Source organism: Ovis aries, chromosome 1 (genome assembly GCF_016772045.2).
Source record: "Ovis aries strain OAR_USU_Benz2616 breed Rambouillet chromosome 1, ARS-UI_Ramb_v3.0, whole genome shotgun sequence".
Classification (NCBI taxonomy): Eukaryota; Metazoa; Chordata; class Mammalia; order Artiodactyla; family Bovidae; genus Ovis; species Ovis aries.
In genome coordinates, this window is record NC_056054.1 from 48,771,660 (window position 1) to 48,789,166 (window position 17,507).

The following is a 17,507-nucleotide window of genomic DNA, read 5'->3' on the forward strand; positions in this document are numbered from 1 at the left end:
TATTTCATGAATTGTATCTTTGCTGTTATATCTAAAAAGTGATTGCCATATTCAAGGTCATCTTGATTGTCTTCTATCTATCCTCTCGGAGTTTTATAGTTTCGTGTTTTATATTTAAATTCATTTTGAATTAATATTTGTTAAGAGTATATGTCAGCACATGTTAAACATTTTATGTATGAGTTCTTATGATGAAAGGCTACAGTTTGGAGGAGTTATTACTTCCCGCAGATCGTGCTACTAGTGATAGAAGAGAATGGGCATCAGGAAGCTCTTTATCACAGCCCACACTCTTAATTATGATGCTGTACGACTTCACTGTAAAACAGAGATCTGATTAAAGATATGTTTTAACGTAGAATATATCAAACTTAAAAATGAGTTACATTTGGGAGATAAGATAAAGTGAGAAATCAAAGAATAAAAGATATTTCTGCTGTTTTTATGTTTCTGTATGTATCATTAACAAAACTTAGATAAGAAAAGCTTATGAATAGTATGGTATCCAGCTAAAGTCATTGACTTAAATAAGATTGTCTATGGAAAGACGCTAGAGACAAAAAGAAGAACCATAAGAAAATTCAACATTTTATTGTGTATGATAGAGGAGAAAGAAAATGATTTCAGGACAAGCCAGTGAGGTAGGAATGCAAATCCAGGAGTGTGTGAGTGAGTGCAGCTACAAGGAGAACGTTAACAACACATTTGACTATCAAGGAGAATTTCAGGAAATTGAGGAATTAGAAATGTGTTATTTGGAAACAGGGGTCATTTGTGATAGTAAAGAAGCTTTTCAATAAGTAGAGGATTGAAGCCATACTGGAATGTGTCTGAAATGGTTAAATGGAGTATGAAAATTTGAAGACACTATATGGAGACAACATTTTCTATTCACCAAATAAAACCAAAACATTTACTTATAAATATCTAAATAGCAAGAAATAAATGGTAAGATGTTGAAACATAGAGAGACTAAGGAAGAGATGTGGGTGCTCTGAGGCACTTATATGGAGCACTTAAGAGGGTGATTACTAGTGGAATGTGAAGGGTTATTGGGCAATATGTAGATTCTCTTTGAGTGTGGCAGTCATAAATTTTTACTGACCTCTATATTAATTGTATATTATTTTCACATCAATGGTCAGCTTCATAGGGCAGGTGTAGAGAAACTAAATGGTGAATTCATGTAGGAATGATGTTTTTCCAAATTATTCCTGGAATAGAATCAGTCAGAAGAAATTAGAATATTATAAGGAATTGATTACTTTAATAAATTGTAGAATATTAACTGGAAAAAAAATGGAAGGCAAGTGGAATGCAATAAGGGACAAATAACATTTGGACAGAAATGGTTTGGAGGCATTGCACAATAATAATATTATCAAGGCATAGTAATGTCAAGAGTATAACCAAGATCCTGATGTAGAATGATACAGGGACCATTAAAGGTAAAGAAGTTTAGGAACTAGTAGAATAAATTGTTCCATTAATTATCAAATGGATGTACATGTAATATCATGAATCAAGATGGAAAAGTGCTTATGCTTTCAGAGTATGCAAGGCAGGCAACAGGGAAGTGTATGAGAATAAATTATTTTATATAAAACTCTAAGTTAAAAAAATTAAAGAAGAGAGTAATTTTCTAAGATTAAAATGTACATATTCTGTTGGATCCACCAATCCTGAAGGATGAAGCTTCCCTCAAAACAGGCAAAGAAAGAAAAATAAAATCCTGTCTCATTTTAGCTACGGTGATTGGCAAAGGAACATTTTTCTTATATACCCATTTTGAATAAATAATACATCTTTTTTATAATTTTATTTGATACCCCAAAGATTTTTCAGAATGTATAAATAGAGTTCAATTTCCTCATTTCTACCCCATAATTCCCAAATGTAAAGAGGAAATAGAAATGGGTCAACTTAAGGATATTCATTGCAAGCAAAAGCAAATCAATGGAACTTCTAGTTCTAGACAATACAAAGTAACTGGGCTAAAATTAATTTACAATCCTATTCGAAAATCCACCAGCTTGACAATGCAGGAGACATAGAGATGTGGGTTCAATCCCTGGGTCATGAAGCTCCTGTGGAGGAGAGCATGACAGTCCATTTCAGTATTTTTGCCTAGAAAATCCCATGGACAGAGAAGCCAGCCAGGCTATGGTTCATAGGGTCACAAAGAGTTGGCCATGACTGAAACAACTTAGCACACATACATGAAAAGCCACAGCTTCATATATTAAATAACCTGCATCATAATAATAACCTATTTTTAAGGCATTGGATATCAGGCAATGAATGACTGCATCTCTTGATTGATGAAAAACAGTAGAGGATAGCTCTGAAATTTCAGTTTTCAGGCCATAAGACAGGGCAGGAAATGCAGACAGAGCTCAGCAGACTGCCTGGGATGAGAAGCCATTGCTGAGCATCTAGGGAGACCAAGGTGGGTAGAGTTTGCAGGACAGAGTATGGAGAATGAAAAGAAAAACAGAGGTCTGCAGAGGGTTCTCCTACGGTATTCAGCAGAGTAGTGATGACTGTGTACATACCCAAAAGCTACTCAGGGAAAGAATCACCAAAAGGACTAGAAGGAATAGTGGTCAGTGTTCATGCAGGGTCTGAAATAGTGACTGTTTCTATCAGTGAATAAACAACCTATAATTCATGAAGCATCGAATAAATAATTCAGAAGAGCCATTTCTAAGTAGATGGAAATAATTACTCTAGTCTTAACACTTCTCTGCAAATGCAAAACAAAATTTAACAGTAATATTTGAAAAGACAAACTGTTTCTAAGTAACTTAACTACATCTTAGAGCAAACTTCAAGAATATTACAGAAATTAAAACAGAAAAAAAATCCAGCACAGAAAAAGGTAAAATTCACAATGTCTTATATCCAATCAAAATCGCCAGGCCTGCAAAGTAGAAAACAGAATGCAGGATGGAGTGAAAATCAATCATTTTAAACTGACCCAGAACTAATGTGGATGTTAGAATTAGAAAGCTGTTAAAACAGTTAATACAGCTCTAGTATATTCAGAATTTAGGTACAGACATTGAATGCATTTAAAAAGCCACACACTGTAATTCTAGAGAAGAAAACTACAAAATATGAGATAAAAATTACAGTGGATGAAATTGATGTTAGACATTGCAGAAAAAATTCTTAAAAAGATGAGAATAACAGATTACCTGACCTGCCTCCTGAGAAATCTGTATGCAGGTCAAGAAGCAACAGTTAGAACTAGACATGGAACAACAGACTGGTTCCAAATTGGAAAAGGAGTACAGCAAGGCAGTATACTGTCACACTGCTTATTTAACTTATATGCAGAGTACATCATGAAAAATGCTGGGCTGGATGAAGCACAAGGTGGAATCAAGATTGCTGGGAGAAATATCAATAACCTCAGATATGCAGATGATACCACCCTATGGCAAAAGGTGAGAAAGAACTAAAGAACCTCTTGATGAATGTAAAATAGGAGAGTGAAAAGTTACCTTAAAATTCAACATTCAGAAAATGAAGATAATGGCATCCGGTCCCATCATTTCATGGCAAATACATGGGGAAACAATAGAAACAGTGTGTGCTTAGTTGCTCAGTCATATCCTATTGTTTGCAACCTTATGAACAGTAGACAACCAGACCCCTCTGTCCATGGTGATTCTCCAGGTAAGAACACTGGAGTGAGTTGCCATGTCCTTCTCCAGGGTATCTTCCCAACCCAGAGATTGAACCCAAGTCTCCTTCATTGCAGGTGGATTCTTTACCATCTGAGCCATGAGGGAAGCTCTGGAAATAGTGAGAGACTTCATTTTGGGGGACTCCAAAATCAATGCAGATGGTGGCTGTAGCCATGAAATTAAAAGACACCTGCTCCTTGGAAGAAAAGGTTGTCTATGACCAACCTAGACAGCATAGCAAAAAGCAGAGACATTACTCTGCAAACAAAGGTCCATCTAGCCAAAGCTGTGGTTTTTCCGATAGTCATGTATGTTTGTGAGAGTTGGACTATAAAAAATGCTGAGCACCGAAGAATGGATGCTTTTGAACTGTGGTGTTGGAGAAGACTCTTGAGAGTCCATTGGACTGCAAGGAGATTCAACCACTCCATCCTGAAGGAAATCAGTCCTGAATATTCATTGGAAGGACTGATGCTAAAGCTGAAACTCCAATACTGTAGCCACCTGATGCAAAGAACTGACTCATTGGAAAAGACCAATGCTAAGAAAGATTGCAGGCAGGAGAAGGGGATGATAGAAGATGAAACGGTTGGATGGCATCACTGACTCTATGGACATGAGTTTGAGTAAGCTCTGAGAGTTGGTAATTGACATGGAAACCTGGTGGGCTGCAGTCCGTGGGGTTGCAAAGTGTTGGACACGATTGAGTGACTGAACTAGACATTGAAGAAAAAAAAGTTTGGTAAATTTAAAGACATAGTGATAGAGTCCACAAAAATTAAATACAGAAATGAAAATTTTAAATCTAAAAAAATGACAATTTTCTTTTTCAAATTTAGTGGAAACTACAAACTTACAGATATAATAAATCCCAAGCACATGCACAAAATAAACTGCCGCCAAGACACATTATAATTAAATTACTCAAAACTGAGGATAATGGAAAAGTTCTTAGAAGCATTCAGAGAAAGAAAGATACATTATAAATGAAGATAAAGGGTCAGGGTCAGGATAGTAGCACATTTTTCACTGCAAACAAGACAGGGGAGAAAGTAGTAGAGTAATAACTTTAAAGTACTGAAAGGTAAAAATTGTCAACATAGAATTTAAACTCCAGAAAATATCTTATAAAATGGAAGGTGAAATATTTTTTGTATGCAGAAGCTAAAATAATTTATCACCAGCAGACAAACCTACAAGAAATATTAAAGGAAACCTTTCAAATAAAAGGAAATTACATCAGATAGAAATATAAATCTGCACAAAAGAATGAAGAGTTTAACAGTAATGGCAATTACATGTGTAAATATACAAGATTTTTTTCCTATATAATCCTTCTTATGAAATAATAGAATGCAATATAAAATTTAAAACACACGCAGAAATTTAAGGTAGATAACACAAAGACTGGGGGGCAGGTAAGGAAGCATACTATTGCAGGTATTCTTATGCATTATGTATAAAGAGGTATAATAACACTTAAAGATAGATTGTGATAAGTTAACGATGTATGCTGTAAATCCTGAAGGAACCACTAAATTAAAAAATTATAATAATTTTAGTCAGTAAGCAAAAAAAATATAAAAAATAAAAACAGAAAAAATACACTCAATTTAAAAATGCAAGAACAGACAAAGAGCAAATAAAAGAAGGGACAAGTAACTGTAGATTTAAACCTAACTCTTGGAAGTGGCCGGCTAGAGCCAGGGGCTCAGTGGGGACCAAGCTTGTCCATGAGGCAGCAGTGACGGTGGCTTCTTGCCAGGCAGGTTCAGGCTTCAGGGGCCAGCGGCCACCATGATCCTGCTGGAGGTAAGCAACCACATCATTGAGGAGATGCTCACGCTCAAGTTTGAGAACGCAACTCAAACGTTTGTTCTGGGAAGAAACCAGAAGCTATAGAAGTAACTTTTGCAGATTTTGATGGAGTCCTCTATCATATTTTGTAGAAGATAGGAAGAATAAAAGAAAAGCAGGCCCCAGCAAGGGCCACAAAAGAAATTTATAATTATTGATAAACTGGATGCTATAAAGCATGAGACTCTTGGAACAAGTCCAGAGGGAACAGTTCATAGTCTTGAAAGTAAGATATGATACTGGGGTTGTAAAACCGACCCCAGACTGTTTCTCAACTGGCGTCTCAGAGTCACATGTTTTATGTATCTGGTAGAAAATCTGTAGATAAGAATATTAGTCTGAGTTACTGATTTGTCATTGATTATTGTTTCTTAATTACTCAGTGGTTAATGATCACTTTGTTCTGTGGCCCTAAAGGCCACATTAGTTATAGCTTAACTCCCCGCATATTCTTTCCTTTATGGCTGAAAGTATAATTAAGCTGGCTTGGATTCAGTTTCGGCACCTTCACCTTGCAGCGGTGTTGGTCCTCTTATCCTCACTTTTCACTGAATTCTTGTATCTTGTTTCTCATTCTCTCACCATATGGCACTTTCAGAAACCCTGCTTGTCGAGCCAGTCTCGACAATATTTCAAATCCTGATGGAGACAAAATAAAAGTGATGGTCAGTTTTTCTTTGAATTCTACAAGGAACTTTAGGCACATGGTGCTGATGAGTTATTAAAGAGGGTGTACGGAAGTTACTTAGTAAATCCAGAATCAGGATACAATGTGTCTTTGCTATATCACTTTGAAAATCTGCCGGCATCCAAGGATACCATTGTGCATCAGGCTGGCGTGTTGGAACGAAACTGTTTTGCCTCCGTCTTTGAGAAATACTTCCAGTTCCAAGAAGAGGGCAAGAAAGGAGAGAACAGGGCAGTTATCCACTATAGGGATGATGAGACCATGTATGTTTGAGTAAAAAAGGGCAAAGTCACAGTAGTCTTCAACACAGTGATTAAGGATGATGGATGATGTGGTCATTCGAAAGGTGTTCATGCAGGGCAGAGCCAGCCACACAGCCCAATAGGTCCGCTTCAGCCACATGGGGGAGCCTCTGCTAGAGCTGAAAGATCCCAATGCCACTGTGGGCCACAACGTGGCTAAATTACCTTCGTGCTGTTACCTCGCCAATCCAATGCCAGTGCTCATCAAGACAACACCATCAACCTGATCCACACGTTCCCAGACTACCTGCACTACCGCATCAAGTGCTCGAAGCCCTATATTCACTACCACATCAAGTGCTCGAAGCCCTATATTCACACACGTATGCAGGCAAAAACATCCGACTTCCTCAAGGAGCTGAACTGTGCACGCCCAGATGCCAAGACAAAGGAAATGAAAACAATCACGGGGAAGACATACTTTTGGGAACAGGAAGAGGAAACGGTTGGCAACTGAAGGCTGGAATACTTGCCACAGGATAATCGTAGCTTTTAATGTTGTACCTCTTCAGGTTCTTAAGGGATTCTCTGCTTTGGTTCCATTTTGTACATGTTTGGAAAGTAATCTGCAAAAGCAAGCTGTGCTTGCAAGGACTTCATGGTTCCCCAAAATAAAAAAATAAAAAACTATTCCACTTGATCAACTTAATTCCTTTTATTTATCTTCCCTCCCTCACTCCCCTTTCCCTCCCCCTCTTTCCCAAGCTGTTTTGCTTTGCAGTATGTTGCTGGTAATGACTTGCAGGATAATGCAATCTAAACTTATTTTCTCTATGTATTTACATTCAAAACTCCTGAATCTAAAGAAATATGGTTGGGTCATTAATAAAGAAAATATTTATATCTTTAAAAAAAACTAACTAACTCTAAAGGTAATTGTATTAATGTAAATATTGTAAATAACCCCAATTAAAATGCAAAGATTGCCAGATTGCATAAAAAAGCAAGAATCAACTATAAGCTGCCTACATGAAGCAAACTTTCAATACACAAATGATAAAAAATGAAAGGATGCAAAAGATAGGCCATATGTATACTAAGCAAAGGAAAGCTATGTAAATATTAGACAACATAGATTTCAGACAATATATCATGCCAGACTGTGATAGGTAAAATAATATGCCTCTTCCTGTAAATATGTTCATGGTCTTATTCTAGAAGTGAGAAACATTACTTTACATGGCCAAAAGGACTTTGCATGTATAATTAGGTTAAAGAATTTTGTAGTGGGAAAGTTATTTTGGATTATTCAGGTGTGCCCAAGGAATATGCAACCCAAATAACTCCATCTCTTTTAAATAAGTTGAATTTGTAGTTAAAAACCTTATCCCTAAGAAAACCCTAGACCCAGATATATTTTCTGGTAACCATTTGGAAAAATAATTTTGACTTTATCTCTTCCAGAAGTTACAAGGGGAAGAAGGACTTTAACTCGTTCTGAGTGAAAGTGGCTCAGTCATTTCCAACTTTTTGCCACTCTATGGACTATACAGTCTATGGAACTCTCCAGGCCAGAATACTAGAGTGGGTAGCCTTTCCTTTCTCCAGAGGAGCTTCCCAACCCAGGGATCGAAACCAGGTCTCCCTCATTGTAGGCAGATTCTTTACCAGCTGAGCCACAAAAACTTCATTTCCCAGGGTAATGAAGTAACAATTACCCTGAAACTATTACCTGACTAAACAATTACAAGAAAAGAAAACTGTTACTATTTCCATTAATCTAGGAGGTGGATCAGAGAGAATCTTGTTGAGATTAGTGTCAGAGTGTATACTTCGTATGTTTTCTTCTAAGAGCTTTATAGTTGCTGGCCTTACACTTGAGTCTTTAATCCAATTGTGTGTGTGTGTGTGTGTGTGTGTGTGTGTGTGTGTGTGTGTGTGTGTGTGTGTGTATAGTGTTAGGAAGAGTTCTAATTTCATTCTTTTACAGGTAGTGGTCCAGTTTTCCCAGCATCACTTAATAAAGAGGCTGTCTTTTCTCCATTATACATTCTTTCTTCTTTTATCAAAAATAAGGTGCCCATAGGTGGATGGGCTTATCTCTGGACTTTCTATCTTGTTCCATTGGTCTATATTTCTGTTTTTGTGCCAGTATCACACTGTCTTGATGACTGTAACTTTGTAGTATAGTCTGAAGTCAGGGAAGTTGATTCTTCCAGCTCCATTTTTCTTTCTCTAGATTGCTTTGGCTATTCAAGGTCTTTTGTGTTTCCATAAAAATTGTGAAAAATTTTGTTCCAGTTCTGTGAAAAATACCATTGGTAATTTGGACTAATTAATAAATAAATAAAATTTTAAAAATAAAAACAATAAAATAAAACTGTAGACTAATACCTTTATGAACACAGATGCAAAGTCTAAATGAAATGTTCTCAAGTTGAATCTTATCATTTATGAATAACACATCATGACCAAGTGAACTTTATCTCAGAAATGTAAGACTTATCTAACATTTGAAAACAAATAGCATGTGATTCTGGAGAAGGCAAAGGCAACCCACTCAAGCACTCGTGCCTGGAAAATCGCATGAACAGAGGAGCCTGGTAGGCTGCAGTCCATGGGGTCGTGAAGAGTCAGATACGACTGAACGACTTCACTCTCACTTTTCACTTTCATGTATTGGAGAAGGAAATGGCAACCCACTCCAGTGTTCTTGCCTGGAGAATCCCAGGGATGGGGGAGCCTGGTGGGCTGCCGTCTATGGGGTCGCACAGAGTCGGACACAACTGAAGCGACTTAGCAGCAGCAGCACGTAATTCATGTCATTTATGATAATAATAATTCCATTTGTGTGCCTGATGGCTATCATTCTGACTCAATCACAAGCACATAATAAACTGCCTCAATATTTAAGAAATTGGTTAAGACTAAACACTCCACATCAACTAAGAAGTTTTATATAACTATATATCTTTCCTTATCTTTCCTCAAAGTTTGAGAGTTATTTCAAACTAAAAATGAGTCAAAGTAGTTGGCTAAACACATATCTGTCGAGGGCACAGATCTATGAAAGCATAAATACCTTCTTGACATTTACTAGAAATTAAGACCATTATCGTACTCAATACTTTTTCCTATTGCTTTTGCTCTATTTATGAGAAACTTGAGATTAAATGAAGTTAAGTGGTTTAAACTCATTTACTCTCTGATTATAATTTTTCCCTATTTTTCCTTAGGAATCATTTTCCAATCAATTCACCTAAACTTCTACCTGGAACTTTATTCTCTTTGGTTCTATAAATTTCTCTTACACTTGTCTGATTGAACCACAGCTACCAGAAATCTAACTGTTCTTCCTTACCTACTATTACTATTATCAACCTCAGCATTTCAGCATTCAACTTAACATAGTAGATGGTCCATTTCTGGTCCCTCAGTTTCTTAAAATAGTTGATATCAGTTAACTTTTCCTCTGTTCCACCCTAAACAAGTACTTACATGCTCATGTTCCACTTTTCATCACCAAAAATGATAACACCTGTCAAATCTATAATTTTTTGTATTCTGCTCTACTTTTATTCACCGAATTATTTTATTATCACTCATTTACTCAAGTATTCTCACGTCAACATTTCTTCAGTCTTCTCAAGACCTCCAGTCCACTTAAGACTTTTCGCTCATGCCCTCACCTCCCCCTAACTCGTTTAGAGTTTATGGCTCAGTGCCACACTCACTTTCCTCTAAAGCTATTACGTTTGTTACATCTTCTTCTCCTGCCATATCCACCTGGAAACACGAAGTCTGAATTAATTCTAAGTTTAACCTGACATGGACTTCCATCTGAAATTCCCAGTGAATAACACAACCATGCTGATTTGTGTCACTAAACTGTATTTTATGAAGTCACAACAGAGCATTTTATATTGCACAGGATTATGCTCCATTCCTTTATCAAATTTAATTCTCTAGTGACAGGGACAGTATTCTCACTGTTGGCAGAATGCCAACATCTGTGTCCCTTTTCAGATAATGAGATATCCTTTTCTTTCATGTTCTTTTTTTTTAAATTTTAATAACACTATTTTATTGTTATTTATATCATTAATCAGCTTCAAAGACTCTGTGGCTTTCTGTTGCAATTAGAATAATATACAAAGCACTTATTATGCCTTGCAGTATCTTTCAAGATCTAGCTTCTGCCTACCTACTAAACTATTTCTCTTAATGTCTCCAATTTTTACTACACTACCATTACATACACATTGTTTATATTGTTAATGCTGACTTTTTTTTCTTGATTCGTCAGTTTAAAAAACAAGACTTGCTTTCCTAGAATCCTCCAAAAGTGTCAATTTCTCCCATGATCATCACAAACTTACACATGTGAAATTTCATGTTTTCAATTCACTTGATAATTACTTTTATTGATGCTTAATTTGTTATATATTTTGTCAGTGTATGACTCTCTATACTCGTGAACTCTTCTGACATATCTCTAGTAATCTTTGATAATTTCTTTGTTTTCAAGTTTGACAATATGTTTCAGATATGACAAGCCCTAGGCATGGGAGCATCCATTCATTCAAAAGTGCCCATTTTCTTCTTAGAAGAAAAATTACAGTAATTGTAGCAAGAGGTAGGTGGAACATTCTTGCTTAAGTTACCCTCCTCCATACTGAAGTCTTTTAGAAAATGACCCAGACATTTCACCCTTAACAACATTTCCCTTATCATTAAAAAGTGATGGGAATCGTTTACCATAAGGACAACTGCTTCTCACCGTACAGCATATTTCTCTTAATGTCTCAGTTCATAACAGATACTGAAGTCATGTGACAAATATCTTTTTAGTGACAAAAGAAGTTATGATCACATTGATCACATGAATTCTCAGATCTCATCTGCTTTTACTGTATATTTGAATATACCTCAATTTGTTTCATAATGAACTCTTATATGATTTTCTTGTGTATTGTTGCTTCCCTCATGGCTGTATTTAAAATGGATACATTTGGAAGGAATATCTACAGATTGCATAGCCAAAAAAGGGAAAAAGTAAAAGACTAAGCAGGCATCGATAAACTCAAGGACCATAAGATATTTAAGCCTGATTGGAAAACCTATCCAGGGAACTGTAATCCATTGATATGATTCTGAGGGCAAGAAAATGAGAGTGGTGGTTATATTCAAGTATTGCTGCTGGTAGTGAGAATACTTCTTGATTATGTGTGTGGAGTGTCATGTATTTAAATTTCCTATGATGTACAAAATTCTGGCTTAAAAACATATTAAAATGCATTAAAATGTTGAGGTTTGACAGAAAACAGAAAAATTCTATAAAGCAATTATCCTTCAATAAAAAATAAATAAAAAATAAATCAATAAAAAAGTCTCTAAGTGACACTTTAAACCATAATTGTCAATTTCAGTATTTTTTAATATTTTGTTTTCTGTGCCTTTATCCACTATCTTACCAGATGATTGTTCTTTTCTCATTTTTTGCTTTAATTTTGTGTAGTTCTATTTGGAGAAGCCTTTATAAAAATGTATAAATGATAAGCCATTTTATTTTCCTTCAGGCAATGTGATCTCTAGGCCCCCTTTTCCTTCACTCATTCATTGATCAGTTTTGCTTTTGTGTTAATCTTTAAAGTTTTTACTTTTAAAAATTTACTTTTAAAAATTTAGAGATTTTCAGGCTTTGTTTAAATGTAACATATGGTCATATCTGTGATCCATTGGGTTGTATTTGCTATGGATTATTTTGTTAAACATGAAATGAATAGAAAGAAATTTGTCTCAATATTTTGAAATCAAATTTATACTCTATATTCAGATGTACTTTTTCCCCACGTAGTTTAGCCGTTAATGCTAAAATAATATGTATTTATCTCGTAAGTAGATTAAATTAGTGTCATTAATACAATAAAATCTTCTCCTCTAGAAACATTTTTTAAAAAGGAGAAACTTTAAAAGTTTTCTCAATTTATTTTACATGCCATTAAATATCAAGAATTATAATCTTTCAGGCTAGTTTGGCTTCATTGTGTAAAGCTCAAATAAATTTAGGAAACATCTTAATGTACAATGGACTGTTTTTCTTAAGAAGCTACTGATGTCAAATGTGTTTCATAGTTACCAGAGAATATGTCTTCAATCTGTCCACTAGAACGTGATCTCTGATTTTGTTCACTTTAGAAAATAAAAGGTTCTACAAACCATTTCATCAAAAAAGTGTGTAAGGTTAGTGGTCATTCTATCTAGGGCATTGTAACAATAATAATGATAAGTCTTCTAAGCTTTTGTTTAAAACTCAAACTTCTCTCCTCCCTTTAGGAGTGACTGCCTATAGTAGGGGAAAAAAAAAAAAAATGTGCAGATTCTCTATGTTTCACCTACCTGAACCAGTTTGACATGTTTCCTCTGGCTGAAAACTTAAAATAGATTCTCTCTCTCTCTTAGAGATGCTTCTATGGGTTACTCCAGAAATTCTGTCATCATGAGGCTTTCTCTTCTCTACTTCCCTTGACACATGCAATATCTCTCCTTTCACTAGACATTCAAGATTCCTCCCTCATTCCCTAAGCATTTGGCAATGCCCCCCCACCCCGCAAACTGCTTTCTGCTAAAGTCCACTTGCCCCTCCATTTATCTCTCCTCTTTGCAGTATGTAAACCAAATCTGGCCAAATTTCTTTTATGTAGTAGTGCAGGAACTATGCCCCTTTGATCTACCATCAGTGGGAGTGCAGTTATTTTCAATTATGCCCTGCTTTTCATTTAGCTGCCCAGCAGGCAGCTTCAGCTACAGCCTTTTGCCCTTTAAAATTCTCACTTGTGAGTCTGACCCTCATCCTGTGTGTCACCACACTGCTGAGAAGACAATCAAACTTGCTGAGTTATCTTTTTGAAGATTCTGTCACTAAGATTAAGGTCAGAAGACTACCATCCTACCCTAGCCCCCTTTGGGAGTTGGGACTCAGCATAGCTCTTGTCGAAGAAACACTTGCTTTAATTCCCAACTTACCCCTGGGTTTTCCAACTTCTCTGACAAGCTGGATACAGATGGTCAGATTATAGCAGTAAAACAGATAAGTTCTTGCCCATCTCCTTAGCAAGTTAATGTGGTCTTGAACCTACTGCTAAAGTATGGATTTTATGGTGAGATAGAGATAAACTAATACTGAGACAGAAAGTCTCATTTTACATATTTTTGGTGTATCTGTATAAGCATGCTCACATATATGTGTGTATATGACATCAAATATTCTGTTTGCATGTACCCTGCACCTGAATTATCAAATTGATACACAGTAAATATTAAATCACATATGAGAACATCCAACCACTGAAGTGATGCCCTGCTTCCAGTGGCATTCTGTGCTTACAAACCCATGGGGTCTTCCAGCACCAAGCACAAGCAAAGGAGTCTGAGCTGAGCTTGTTGGCATATAGAAGGACAGAGAAGCCCAAGGAATGATAACAGCACACTTGACTTCAAATTCCAAGTCCTTTCCTCTGTATGATACAACAACTTCACTTGAATTATTTGGGGGGGGGATCACAAACTAAGATTATTATCTCCAAAAGTGAGTAAAAATATCTACTCACAAATTGTTGTGAAGACTAAAATAATGATACACATATACTATAGGATGCAAAATGCAGCCTTTATGGTCATTGTTATTATTTAGTTGCCGAGTCGCATCCAACTCTGTACAGCCCCATGGACTGTAACCCAACAGGCTCCTTCTATCCATGGAACTTCCCAGAAAGAAAACTTGAATGTGTTGTCATTTCTTTCTCCATTTATGGACATTCTGCCTTATATAGTATTATCAGATTAACATTTCTTATCTTCCTTTATTAAACAGCTCCAGTGTTTTTTATTCCATGCCTATTAGGGCATTCCAAAATTTCTTAATCTAGTTTACAGATATTAGCCTAAGAAATTTACGAATGCATTAATAGGCATGAAAAAAATCACTGGAACTCATAAAGGAAGATATAAAATATTAATCTGATAACACTAAATTTGTGCATGCATGCTAAGGTGCAATATTATATAAGGCAGATTAAACCAGGTGCACACTGGAGGCCAAGAAAACAGGAAGCCATTATAACAGTCACTTGTATAATAACAAATGAGGAATAAATGGAAGTAGGAATTAGAGAGAAAGATAATATTCTTTTATTTATTGCAGGAACTGAAAATACAATCGAGAACAGAATGTATAACATTTGTTATATAAATTGGTATTGTCAAAATGCTCACAATGTGTTTAAATCTATGTATGAGCTATAGCTAAGGGAGTAAGTAAACACAGTCTCTGTTCCCCAAATATCCGCTTGGCACTCACCATTTCTAGATGTGTTTACAACTTCCCTGATGGCTCAAGGGTAAAGAATTCACTTGCACTCAGGAGACACAGGTTCGATCCTGGGGCTTGAAAGATCCCCCTGGAAAAGGAAATGTCAACCCACTCTAGTAATCTTGCCTGAAAAATCCCATGGAGAGAGGGACCTGCAGAAATTATAGTCTGGATCCGAGTCTCTCCCTGAGATCTGGCCACAGAAAGCATTTGTTCAATGCTCAGGGTAGCTTGGATGTGTCCAGAATCTACTGTAACCAGCAGTAGTGCTAAACAATGTTATGGGAGGAATGGGTGGGTAAAGAACAGTCTTCCTTGCCCCTCCAATGAGTTGAGTCAGAAGTGTGTCCTAGGCAGTCTCTGGGCATTTCCAAATGGGATTATGCCCAGGGCGCCATGCTAGTTTCTGCTCATTTAATGCAGCCAGTATTGGCTTCCTTCCCTTTCTTATTTCACTTTCCTCATCTTCCTACCAGTGCTTTCTAAGGTTGTTTCTCAAATCAACTATTTGCATTCAAGTACTTATCTCAGAATAAACCTAAGGTGAGAAAACATGAGGGATGGCATAACATGGTACTAACCTTTTGTCCATATAAACTGCTTGAGGAGTGAGAGTAACTTGTAGCTCCCTTTATTACATTTGAATGTTTACTCATCCCAATAGATTTTAATCTTCCTGGGGCAAAACCTATGTAATACTCACCTGTGGCTTCCTCCACAAGTGGCTTATTGTGCTCAAGAAATATTTGTTGAAAGGACAAGCCAATAAAAAAACTATATAGTTATTTTAATACAAACATTGCTTTTTGTTGCTGTAATAAACTGATAACCTTTGCATTCAAACCTTCCGCATATGATTTTCCTGCTAGGTACATATATTTTATTCAGGAAACGGTCTTTATATTTTCTTTTGAATCTAGGCAATATTATTGTTATGCATATGTAGCAATACACCAGAACAAAACACACAAGTGCCCAGAGTTAGGCTGAAAGCAGATTCATCATAGCCCTTTTTCTGTGGCCTTTAGTGTATATTGACAAAATCATAAGCTAAATGCCAGACTTTCAAATGTAAAGCAAAACAGTTTCTTATTACCAACTGAACAGTTGTGTTATGCATTTCAGACTGATAGTTCATTCCACAATGATTGGTTTACTGTTCTGTGCACACAGCTTCAGGAATACATCCTGATTCCAACAGGAAAACAAGGCTTACTGTGGCTTGAATGAAGCTGGAATTCTCGTCTCAGTTGAGGACACTAATGTGAACATAAAGCAGATTTAGAACCCAAAATTGGCAGAAACTATTCTCTGCAGAGTTACTCAGTACTGTCTGCCATATGCAGCAATCTCTCAATTCATGTGTTCGCCTTGCTTGATTGAGAGCTGGCTAACAAAGTGGCACCAATCCAGTTAGTTGATATGAAGGAAAGAAACACCATACACACAGGTTTAAAACATCAAGACATATTCTAGAGGATTGTTTTACCTCCAAACAGTAAAACTATGCTTATATATTTAGGAAAAATATAGATTAAAATGAGAGAAAATGATGTTGAATATGGCATGTACATTGTATTTAATAGGCTATAAAGCATATGTGTGAAATAATGATTTCTAATCACTTTACTACAAAGAGCGAGCAATAATCATTTATAGACTGTTTTATGGTTAGATGATGCTTTTATAAAAAGCTGGCAAATGTATACTTTGACAGTTTAACTTTGCAACAGGTTAGAAAAATATCATTTTTCTGTCAGAGCAGATTTGTAGGATTGGATGGCCTCCATAATGCAAGCTGGACCAATCCCCAGGGTAGGACAATCTGAGGTAATTTGTAGGAATGATAGGCCTCTGCAGCTTCTTTGATGATATGAGAAGAACATGTTAGCTTTAAGGCCAAGTGCTGACTGGCCTAGAAGTCGTGTCTGACCTACTCTTTCCATGGTCTCACAAAAATCCACTCTCATCTGAAGTCAGGATGGGTGGCCACAGTCCGAAGTCCCTAGGCTGCAATCATTAAGGAACCACTCAGGCCTCTTTGCAGCTGGCTCAGAGTTTGTAGGATTTTTCCCAGGCTCTTTTCATGGAGCAACTAGCTGAAAAGTGAATTTTCTCTTGCAGACTGCATCCAAAGAGAACAAGTGGAGTGGAAAAGGAGAGAAATCACCCAGTGGTCTGTAAAAACTTAGAGTATATTATCAAAGTTTAAACCCATAATTGACATCTCTTGTCTATGCTTTCTTAAATGCCTTAACCTATCATACTTAGGGCAAAAGGCTTTTATCTTGACAGAGGAGCACAAAAGAAGATACATGTTATTCACTGAGAATAGAGAAAAAGACAATGTTCTTGTTTTTCTAGGAAAGAAATTCTCCACTAAGGAATAGATTCTTTTATTTAGAAAGTTACAAAGAGTTATCCTTCCAGCTCTCTTATTTTGAAGATGCAAAATCTGAGGCTGAGAGATGTTTATATATCTAGCATAATATATGTCCAGTGTTATCCAGTTGGAAAATATTGGAATTTGGATTCATTAACATCTAATTGTATCAGAAAATCTTTCCTAGGGAGTTATGTCTAGTTAATAAAGATAAGTTGAGAATTAAATTTAGATGCTCTAGTCAGTCCTATTACATCAAAGTTGTAGAGCT

At 36.2% G+C, this 17,507-nt stretch overlaps 1 pseudogene; it reads left to right on the forward strand.

Moving 5' to 3' along the window:
* Nucleotides 1–5,492: 5,492 nt before the first annotated feature.
* LOC101106051 (actin-related protein 2/3 complex subunit 2-like) lies at nucleotides 5,493–6,999 on the forward strand (annotated as a pseudogene).
* The last annotated feature ends 10,508 nt before the right edge of the window (nucleotides 7,000–17,507 follow it).